The sequence below is a fragment of the Heptranchias perlo genome, chromosome 22 (assembly GCF_035084215.1).
Source record: "Heptranchias perlo isolate sHepPer1 chromosome 22, sHepPer1.hap1, whole genome shotgun sequence".
Taxonomy (NCBI): Eukaryota; Metazoa; Chordata; class Chondrichthyes; order Hexanchiformes; family Hexanchidae; genus Heptranchias; species Heptranchias perlo.
This window is the reverse complement of record NC_090346.1, coordinates 3,241,202-3,251,357: the sequence shown is the minus strand read 5'-3', so window position 1 is coordinate 3,251,357 and position 10,156 is coordinate 3,241,202.

Below are 10,156 nucleotides of genomic sequence, written 5' to 3'. Positions count from 1 at the left end.
TATTTCTACTTATCGACAGTAACTGAAGTAAAAGGAAAGGGAAGGTCTGCAGGTCTTATAGGAAGTAGCGTTTATTTTTTAGTGAATCAAGGTCCCGAGTGTAGTTAACATTCTCTAAATTGAGAACAATTTAAAGGAGTAAACTCCTTAAAGGGAGTGGTAAGTAGTTTTTCTTTCCTTTTTTTTCTCTTAACATTGTAGTTGTTGTTAAGCTAATTTAAGGGTTAAGTCATGGCAGGAGATCCCAGGGCCGTGTCATGTTCCTCTTGTGGGATGTGGGAATTCAGGGCTCCTTCCTGTATCCCTGATTCCTTCACCTGCGGGAAGTGTGTCCAGCTGCAGCTATTGTTTGACCGCTTGACGGCTCTGGAGCTGCGGATGGACTCACTTTGGAGCATCCGCGATGCTGAGAAAGTTGTGGATAGCACGTTCAGTGAGTTGGTCACACCGCAGATAAAAATTACTGAGGGAGATAGTGAATGGGTGACCAACAGACAGAGGAAGAGTAGGAAGGCAGTGCAGGGGTCCCCTGCGGTCATCTCCCTCCAAACAGGTATACTGTTGGGGGAGATGGCTCACCAGGGGAAGGTGGCAGTGGCCAGGTTCATGGCACCGTGGCTGGCTCTGCTGCACAGGAGGGCAGGAAAAAGAGTGGCAGAGCTATAGTGATAGGGGACTCGATTGCAAGGGGAATAGACAGGCGTTTCTGCGGACGCAACCGAGACTCCAGGATGGTATGTTGCCTCCCTGGTGCAAGGGTCAAGGATGTCTCGGAGCGGCTGCAGGACATTCTGGAGGGGGAGGGTGAACAGCCAGTTGTCGTGGTGCATATCGGCACCAACGATATAGGTAAAAAAACAGGATGAGGTCCTACAAGCTGAATTTAGGGAGTTAGGAGTTAAACTAAAGAGTAGGACCTCAAAGGTAGTCATCTCAGGATTGCTACCAGTGCCACGGGTTAGTCAGAGTAGGAATGACAGGATAGCTAAGATGAATACGTGGCTTGAGAGATGGTGCAAGAGGGAGGGATTCAAATTCCTGGGCCATTGGAACCGGTTCTGGGGGAGGTGGGACCAGTACAAATTGGACGGTCTGCATCTGGGCAGGACTGGAACCAATGTCCTAGGGGGAGTGTTTGCCAGTGCTGTTGGGGAGGGTTTAAACTAATGTGGCAGGGATGGGAACCGATGCAGGAAGTCAGTGGGAAATAAAGTGGTGACAGAAACAAAAGGCAGTAAGGGAGAGTGTACAGAACATGACCGGACAGATGGTCTGAGAAAGCAGGGCAAAGACCAAGGGAAGTCTAGATTAAACTGCATTTATTTCAATGCAAGAAGTCTGATGGGCAAGGCAGATGAACTCAGGGCATGGATGGGTACATGGGACTGGGATGTTATAGCTATTACTGAAACATGGCTAAGGGAGGGGCAGGACTGGCAGCTCAATGTTCCAGGGTACAGATGCTATAGGAAAGATAGAGCAGGAGGTAAGAGAGGAGGGGGAGTTGTGTTCTTGATTAGGGAGAACATCACGGCAGTAGTGAGAGGGGATATATCCGAGGGTTCGCCCACTGAGTCCATATGGGTAGAACTGAAAAATAAGAAGGGAGAGATCACGTTGATAGGATTGTACTACAGACCCCCAAATAGTCAACGGGAAATTGAGGAGCAAATATGTAAGGAGATTACAGACAGCTGCAAGAAAAATAGGGTGGTAATAGTAGGGGACTTTAACTTTCCCAACATTGACTGGGACAGCCATAGCATTAGGGGCTTGGATGGAGAGAAATTTGTTGAGTGTATTCAGGAGGAATTTCTCATTCAGTATGTGGATGGCCCGACTAGAGAGGGGGCAAAATTTGACCACCTCTTGGGAAATAAGGAAGGGCAGGTGACAGAAGTGTTAGTGAGGGATCACTTTGGGACCAGTGATCATAATTCCATTAGTTTTAAGATAGCTATGGAGAAGGATAGGTCTGGCCCAAAAGTTAAAATTCTAAATTGGGGAAAGGCCAATTTTGATGGTATTAGACAGGAACTTTCAGAAGTTGATTGGGAGAGTCTGTTGGCAGGCAAAGGGATGTCTGGTAAGTGGGAGGCTTTCAAAAGTGTGTTAACCAGGGTTCAGGGTAAGCACATTCCTTATAAAGTGAAGGGCAAGGCTGGTAGAAGTAGGGAACCTTGGATGACTCGGGAGATTGAGGCACTAGTCAAAAAGAAGAAGGAGGCATATGACATGCATCGGCAGCTGGGATCAAGTGGATCCCTTGAAGAGTATAGAGATTGCCGGAGTAGAGTTAAGAGAGAAATCAGGAGGGCAAAAAGGGGATATGAGATTGCTTTGGCAGATCAGGCAAAGGTGAATCCAAAGAGCTTCTACAAATACATAAAGGGCAAAAGGGTAACTAGGGAGAGAGTAGGGCCTCTTAAGGATCAACAAGGTCATCTATGTGCGGAACCACAAGAGATGGGTGAGATCCTGAATGAATATTTCACATCGGTATTTACGGTTGAGAAAGGCATGGATGTTAGGGAACTTGGGGAAATAAATAGTGATGTCTTGAGGAGTGTACATATTACAGAGAGGGAGGTGCTGGAAGTCTTAACGCGCATCAAGGTAGATAAATCTCCGGGACCTGATGAAATGTATCCCAGGACGTTATGGGAGGTTAGGGAGGAAATTGCGGGTCCCCTCGCAGAGATATTTGAATCATCCACCGCTACAGGTGAGGTGCCTGAAGATTGGAGGGTAGCAAATGTTGTGCCTTTGTTTAAGAAGGGCGGCAGGGAAAAGCCTGGGAACTACAGACCAGTGAGCCTGACATCTGTAGTGGGTAAGTTGTTAGAGGGTATTCTGAGGGACAGGATCTACAGGCATTTGGAGAGGCAGGGACTAATTATGTCTCACGAATTTGATTGAGTTTTTTGAAGGGGTAACCAAGAAGATAGATGAGGGCTGTGCAGTAGACGTGGTCTACATGGACTTCAGCAAAGCATTTGACAAGGTACCGCATGGTAGGTTGTTACATAAGGTTAAATCTCATGGGATCCAAGGTGAGGTAGCCAATTGGATACAAAATTGGCTTGACGACAGAAGACAGAGGGTGGTTGTAGAGGGTTGTTTTTCAAACTGGATGCCTGTGTCCAGCGGTGTGCCTCAGGGATCGGTGCTGGGTCTGCTGTTATTTGTTATTTATATTAATGATTTGGATGAGAATTTAGGAGGCATGGTTAGTAAGTTTGCAGATGACACCAAGATTGGTGGCATTGTGGACAGTGAAGAAGGTTATCTAGTATTGCAACGGGATCTTGATAAATTGGGCCAGTGGGCCGATGAATGGCAGATGGAGTTTAATTTAGATAAATGTGAGGTGATGCATTTTGGTCGATCGAATCGGGCCAGGACCTACTCCGTTAATGGTAGGGCGTTGGGGAGAGTTATAGAACAAAGAGATCTAGGAGTACAGATTCATAGCTTCTTGAAAGTGGAGTCACAGGTGGATAGGGTGGTGAAGAAGGCATTCGGCATTCTTGGTTTCATTGGTCAGAACATTGAATGCAGGAGTTGGGATGTCTTGTTGAAGTTGTACAGGGCATTGGTGAGGCCACACTTGGAATACTGTGTACAGTTCTGGTCACCCTATTATAGAAAGGATATTATTAAACTAGAAAGAGTGCAGAAAAGATTTACTAGGATGCTACCGGGACTTGATGGTTTGACTTACAGGGAGAGGTTAGACAGACTGGGACTTTTTTCCCTGGAGAGTAGGAGGTTAAGGGGTGATCTTATAGAAGTCTATAAAATAATGAGGGGCATAGATAAGGTAGATAGTCAAAATCTTTTCCCAAAGGTAGGGGAGTCTATAACGAGGGGGCATAGATTTAAGGTGAGAGGGGAGAGATACAAAAGGGTCCAGAGGGGCAATTTTTTCACTCAAAGGGTGGTGAGTGTCTGGAACGAGCTGCCAGAGGCAGTAGTAGAGGCGGGTACAATTTTGTCTTTTAAAAAGCATTTGGACAGTTACATGGGTAAGATGGGTATAGAGGGATATGGGCCAAGTGCAGGCAATTGGGACTAGCTTAGTGGTATAAACTGGGCGACATGGACATGTTGGGCCGAAGGGCCTGTTTCCATGTTGTAACTTCTATGATTCTATGATTCTATGATAGATACCATTTTGGCACTCAACGCTCCAGCTGAACATGACTTAGAGTGCCTGGAGGACCCCCCACCAGCGCAGGGACCATGCAGGATTTACAGGTTTGCTGGATTATTGTTTCTGGCTGCTGATGCATTTGTACCTATTTTTGGAGGTCTCCTGTACTTGAATGCTGTGTGACATGGGGCCATAGCCTAAAATTTAGAGCCATGACTTGCAGGAGTGAAGTTAAACGCTTCTACGCATAAGGGGTGGTAGATGTTTGGAACACTCTTCTGCAAACGGCAGTTGATGCTAGCTCAATTGTTAACTCTATCAACCTCAGATTTAAAGTTTTGTTAACTAAAGGTATTAAGGGATATGGGGTTAAGGTAGGTATTTGGAGTTAGGTCACAGATCAACTATGATCTCATCGAATGGCGGAACAGGCTCGAGGGGCTAAATGCCACTGCCACTCGCTGCCTCCTGTTTTGCGCCACCTTCCGCAAGAAAGCGGGATGTGTTTCGGTGAGTGTCCTGCAGGATGTTTGGGTGATGTGCCTATCATTGTTGAATAGCTGCTGGTGTGTGCGACCTCTGAGTTGTGGGTGTGCGGCTTGCAAAAGTGGTAATGTGTGAGGGTGAGGGGAAGCATCTGATTGGAAGAGTTGAGTACTGATTGAAAGAGTTTGTTGGTAGGTGGGTGATGGGGGGTGTAGTGTGTGGAGCAGTGGATGTGGCTAATGGTGCAGTTGGTAGGAGATGTCACTTGACAGTTGACCTCACTCACCTTGACCAGCATAGAATTAGAAAGGGAAGTTCCTACCTGACAAACTCTCCCTTCACTTTGAGGACATTACAGATAAAATAGGTGGTGTATTTCCCTATGATGTTTACTCAGACTTCAGAAAGCTTTTGACAAAGATCCATATGAATTAATTCTAATTAAACAAAGAGCTACAGGAATCCAGGATAAAGTATGGGATTGAATAAAAAGCTGGTGTTAAAGCATAGGGAGGAGTGGTGTCTCTCCTAAGTATTCCACCACTGTAGCTCCACTCTCTCCTGATTCCATACCGACCTGCCACAATGTAACCAGCTCATCTCCTTGAATGGCTTCTCCTCCCTTGCCCGTGAGCTCATCTCCGGTATGGCTTAAAGCTCCATCCTCGGTCCTCTCCCATTTCTTAACTATCCGCTGCCCCTTGGCTGCATCATCTGGGGTCAGCCTTGCCTTGTACTCTGGATTCTTTTCCTAAATCTTTGCCTTGTCATCTCTCTTTATTCATTCAAACTTATGTTTTTGACCATGCCTTCAATCACCTTCCCTAACTTCTCTCCTTTTTCCTGCTTGGTGTCCACCACTTCCCCCTGTAAAACACCTTGGTACACTTCATTAAGTAAAAAGCGCTATATTAAATTTAATTTGTTGTATGAAGGGAGGGTATTGAGTGGACTGCCATAGGGGGCAGTACTTAGACCATTCTCAATCCCCTGTTTCTAGTCAACAGAAGAAACTTGCATCCCACCAGTCTGGTCAGTTTGCACAAATACTTTGTTATATTACATCAAGCCAAAAGTTGAGAAGTAACTAAATTGATTAACATCTATTTATACGGACCCCAGTTTCATGTATATTCAACAAGAGCACCTGTTAACGAAGGGTTCTGGAGCTTCAGAGTTTTGCAAAGCCTTGAATAAAAGTGCTTCTAGGTCCACTTCTCCAAACTGACAGCAGAGGGCAGCAGAGACAATAAATCTAGGAAATTATTTCCCAGGCAATTCATTCTGCTGAGAGTGAGATTGTCCATCCTTCCTGTAAACACCAATTTGCCAGAGCAATAGTCCACCAAAAATGCTGAATAATGTTCACAAAAATCCATCAGCAAAAATTGTTGAAAAGGAAAGCTGTGGAAAATATTTAAAATAAGTTGAAACACAAAAATATCCAATTGCCCTTGTTAAATGAAACTTTATCGGTGAAAAATGTTGAAGGAAATGCACATTTTTCCTATTATGAGAGTCAGGTAACTTCTTCTCCAACAATGTTTTGATTCAACCATAATTTTTCCCGGGTCAGGACAAGTACAATTTTTCTTTCTCTTTTTTTCAATATGGTTCGTTGATTTTGATTTGGCTATAACATGAATCAGTTGAAATCTGGCCCAGGTCACCCAATAATAATTCTCTCCGTCATACAAAATTCAGTCTTTATCTTTAAGCAAAATAGTACAGTGCTCTCAGGAGCATATGGACAATAGAGGCTTGGTTTGTGTAGAAAGGGAATGAAACTGAAATGAGAGTTATCCTGAGCCACCTCTTCCATATCTCCAGGTCGCTGGCTCAGGCCTGAGAGTGGGAGAGCCTTTGAAGCAGATTGTCTGCCTGCTACTCAGCTAGGGAGAGGTGCATGATACCCAGGGGCTAAGAGGCGACAGACTATTTTAAAAATGTTTTTAACTAATGGTTACAAAGTCATGTGCCTATTGTTGGTAAATATAAAGTTGGATACTGTCGAGCACATTCAACATTATCCCTCTGTGATTCAGAGGGAATAATAAATAACATTTCATTCAGAGAAGCCAAACTTAGTTTTCTGTTGAACTTGATTGTATTGTTTAAGCTCAATAATTTCCCTCCTTCCCCTTCTCTCCTGTAAACACTGCTCCTGCTAAGCTGTGGTCCCACAAGCAAAGGGCATCTTCTGACACCTTGTCTAAGGAACCAATAGCCTTGGCAGTGAATGCTGACAGGCTATCTGACTTCAGGGGCATTACAGGGAAGTTATCACCAGATGTGCAGTTTCCAGGAGGGATCACTGGATAGAAATCTGGGCAATTTTCTTTTCCCTGACCCAGGGGCACTGAGGTCAATTGTGGTGTCCCTGCCACTTGCCAGGCTGAGATCAACTAATACACCCTAGGCAGAGGATCAAATGTGGGGCATTCTTGATTTTATACCAACAGTCAGCAGCTGAAAAAAAAATCTTTGAACCATTGGTGGAGAAACCTGATTGTTACATTGATCATTAGGCTGCTGAAAGGTCACGCAGTAGAAATCAATGAGTAGCAGGCTGGTCTCAAAAAAGTAATTTAGACTTTTTCATTCAGTTGTTCCCCTGTTATATCTCTCTTACCGTATAGAACATTTATATTTATAGACTTTAGACTTGATTTGAAGTAAGCTCATTAGGTTGTGTTTGTTCTTTGTGTTGCTTGATTTCCATCCTCGAGTAGCCTGTAATGTTTGTAGGTTTCTAACGATGTCCAAGCCACAAATGTTTAATTTTTATTTCAACACTCATTCAAATAATAAGGTTTTGAAAAATTATATATTTTGGAGACAGGATTATTTTGGATTTACTGACCAGCTAAGGTAGTGGAGTTGTGAAGTCCATCAGCGTGCCATGGTGTGTAGTGTTAGTATCTGGGTTCCTGCTCCTGGCTCTCCACACAGTGAGGTCCAGATCTCAGAATGCCACCAGGGGAAGCATCGTGTGGAGGTCATATGCTTTCCCCAAGGGACTGAAAAGATCAGAACATTGGCCAATTCAGGAGCTTCGTGCTGTGCTGGAATCCCTATCCCTGGTCATTCTGGGCAACTCCTATCAGGTCCTAGGACAACACCAGTGGAAACCTGGGAGATGGTCTCCAGCCTGTCAGGCTCGGCTTGTGGTGCAGGGATACTCTGTAAAAAGAGAGAGGAGACCAGTCAATTAAATTATTAAGTAGTAAGTTAATATTAATAATAAAATATTGGTCAATTGATTTTGACTACTTAGCCGTCAAGGGGTATGGGGAGAGAGCGGGAATATGGTATTGAGATAGAGGATCAGCCATGATCATATTGAAGGCAGAGCAGGCTTGAAGGGCCGAATGGCCTACTCCTGCTACTATTTTCTATGTTTTAGCCATAAGTAACTTTGCAACATGTACATGGATAAGTAAGTATTGAAGGTTTTGACATCATAACAATCAAATACAAAATGAAGAGATGCAAGACTTTACGTGGTGATTGAATAGTGATCGTGATGTAACCAACCTCCTGTATCATCCTTTAATTGTCTCACCCATCCTGGTTTCAGTAAGACAGTAATTGATTATTAACCTCTGGTATTATTTAAATCTGTTAATCAAGGGTTGAAATCAATAGATAACTGTTTCATTAAGATTACTTTAGCCTCACTTCTGAGTTACTTTTCTGCTGCATCACCTGAAACTTTGAGAAGAATAAATTGAAAAATAAGATTTAAAAAAATAATTGACAATGGAACATTGATACTAGATAAAGATACCGGTAATAACGTTTTAATTGAACAAGCACTAACATTTTAGTTAACTAGAACAGTGCTTAAATAAAAGACCATGGTGGGCTAAACACCAGAATGAAAACACAACTTTGAGATTAATAATCAAATAATATAGACAAATATTTAGATATTTTTATCGTTGTGCAGAGGGGTTATAACAACAAGCATGCAATCACTTACAAAATTGCAAGCTTTTATTAAAAACTGCAGCCAAATTCACATACCCGGTATTTAATCTGATATAAACAAATACAAGCCAAGTAAATGCATGCTCCAATATGGAAACAGTTAGACTACATTAGAACAGAGGAGCACTGTCCCATGGGAGTCTGAAATACCGAAACTATTTCAGAATTAAACTCAATGATATAATTGACAAGAAATGTCACTGGTAGAATATTCAGGTTTGTTACAAATGGAGTCATTATTCAAGTGAACTCCCACTAAACAATTTATGCACTTTATGCATTGGTGGATTTAATTTTCTAATATCATAAAAAAAATAAGATTTTAAAAAAATTTGTGTGTAGAGACTTTTTGTGAGGTGACCTGATGAAAGTCAGGTCCTCTGGTGGGTGTCGTGTTAGCTCATTGTTCATCAGTAAGGATGATGTGGAGATGCCGGTGATGGACTGGGGTGGACAAATGTAAGGAATCTTACAACACCAGGTTATAGTCCAACAGTTTTATTTGAAAACCACAAGCTTTCGGAGGCTTTCTCCTTCGTCAGGAGGTAAGCTCCGAAAGCTTGTGATTTTCAAATAAAACTGTTGGACTATAACCTGGTGTTGTAAGATTCCTTACAGTCATCAGTAAGGAGTGTGAGGTTTGAAGCAGTTGGTTAACAGGGTGTGACGTGTGCTGCATGGGTTAAGAGATGGAGAGAAGTGTTGTATGCAACACAAACAGTTTGCCTGTGATTGAAGAAATAAATTAAACTGAGGAAAATGCATTGCTTGGATTGTCATGTGAAAAGCAACAATCAAGAAGACAGAGAACATTCTCTGAAACGCCCCTGATGTACCTGTATTTTAAATCTATCTCAAGTACAAATAATGTCTGTTGGGCAGAAGCTGGGTTACTGTATCCTATGAGTAGCATTTGCAGGAATGAGCATGAATAAGGAGAGGTTATCATTAAATAGACTCCATTTACTAAAGACATTCTATTACTTCTCAGGAAAATAACAGTGAACTGCAGCAGATGAATGTCCAATTTCCTACTCGAAAAGTAGCACAAAAACAGATACTAGGACCAATTTAAAGTGTGCTCTGCCTGACTTGTCCTGATCCTGCCTGTATTTACAGGTTCAGGTCTGCCTGATAGTCCCCTGATGCAGGCCTGTCCCTTGCCAGTGGCTTGCACCCAGAAACGGGAAGAAAATTCACCTTCAGCTGTAGCCCTGAGAGGCCAGCAACAGCAGTAATGGCCAGTGGCTTTAGGGTCTTCTGGATATTGACCAAAAGCAGCAGATAGCAGGCTTCAAGCCTTGAAGTTCCTATAGTGCACCTAGGGAAAAAAGCCACTTAGCTTTTTGGGCTTAGCATGATTTGCTGTCTGCACCTCTCCAATCCTCTGATCTGAAGGTTGGGTGAATTACTAAGGCCCAATAATTGAGGGCACTTTTTCACTCCGCCTCTGCCAAGCATAGACTCAGGAAAATGAGGTGACAGGTGTGCTGATGTTACTCCCGTTTCATTTGCATGACC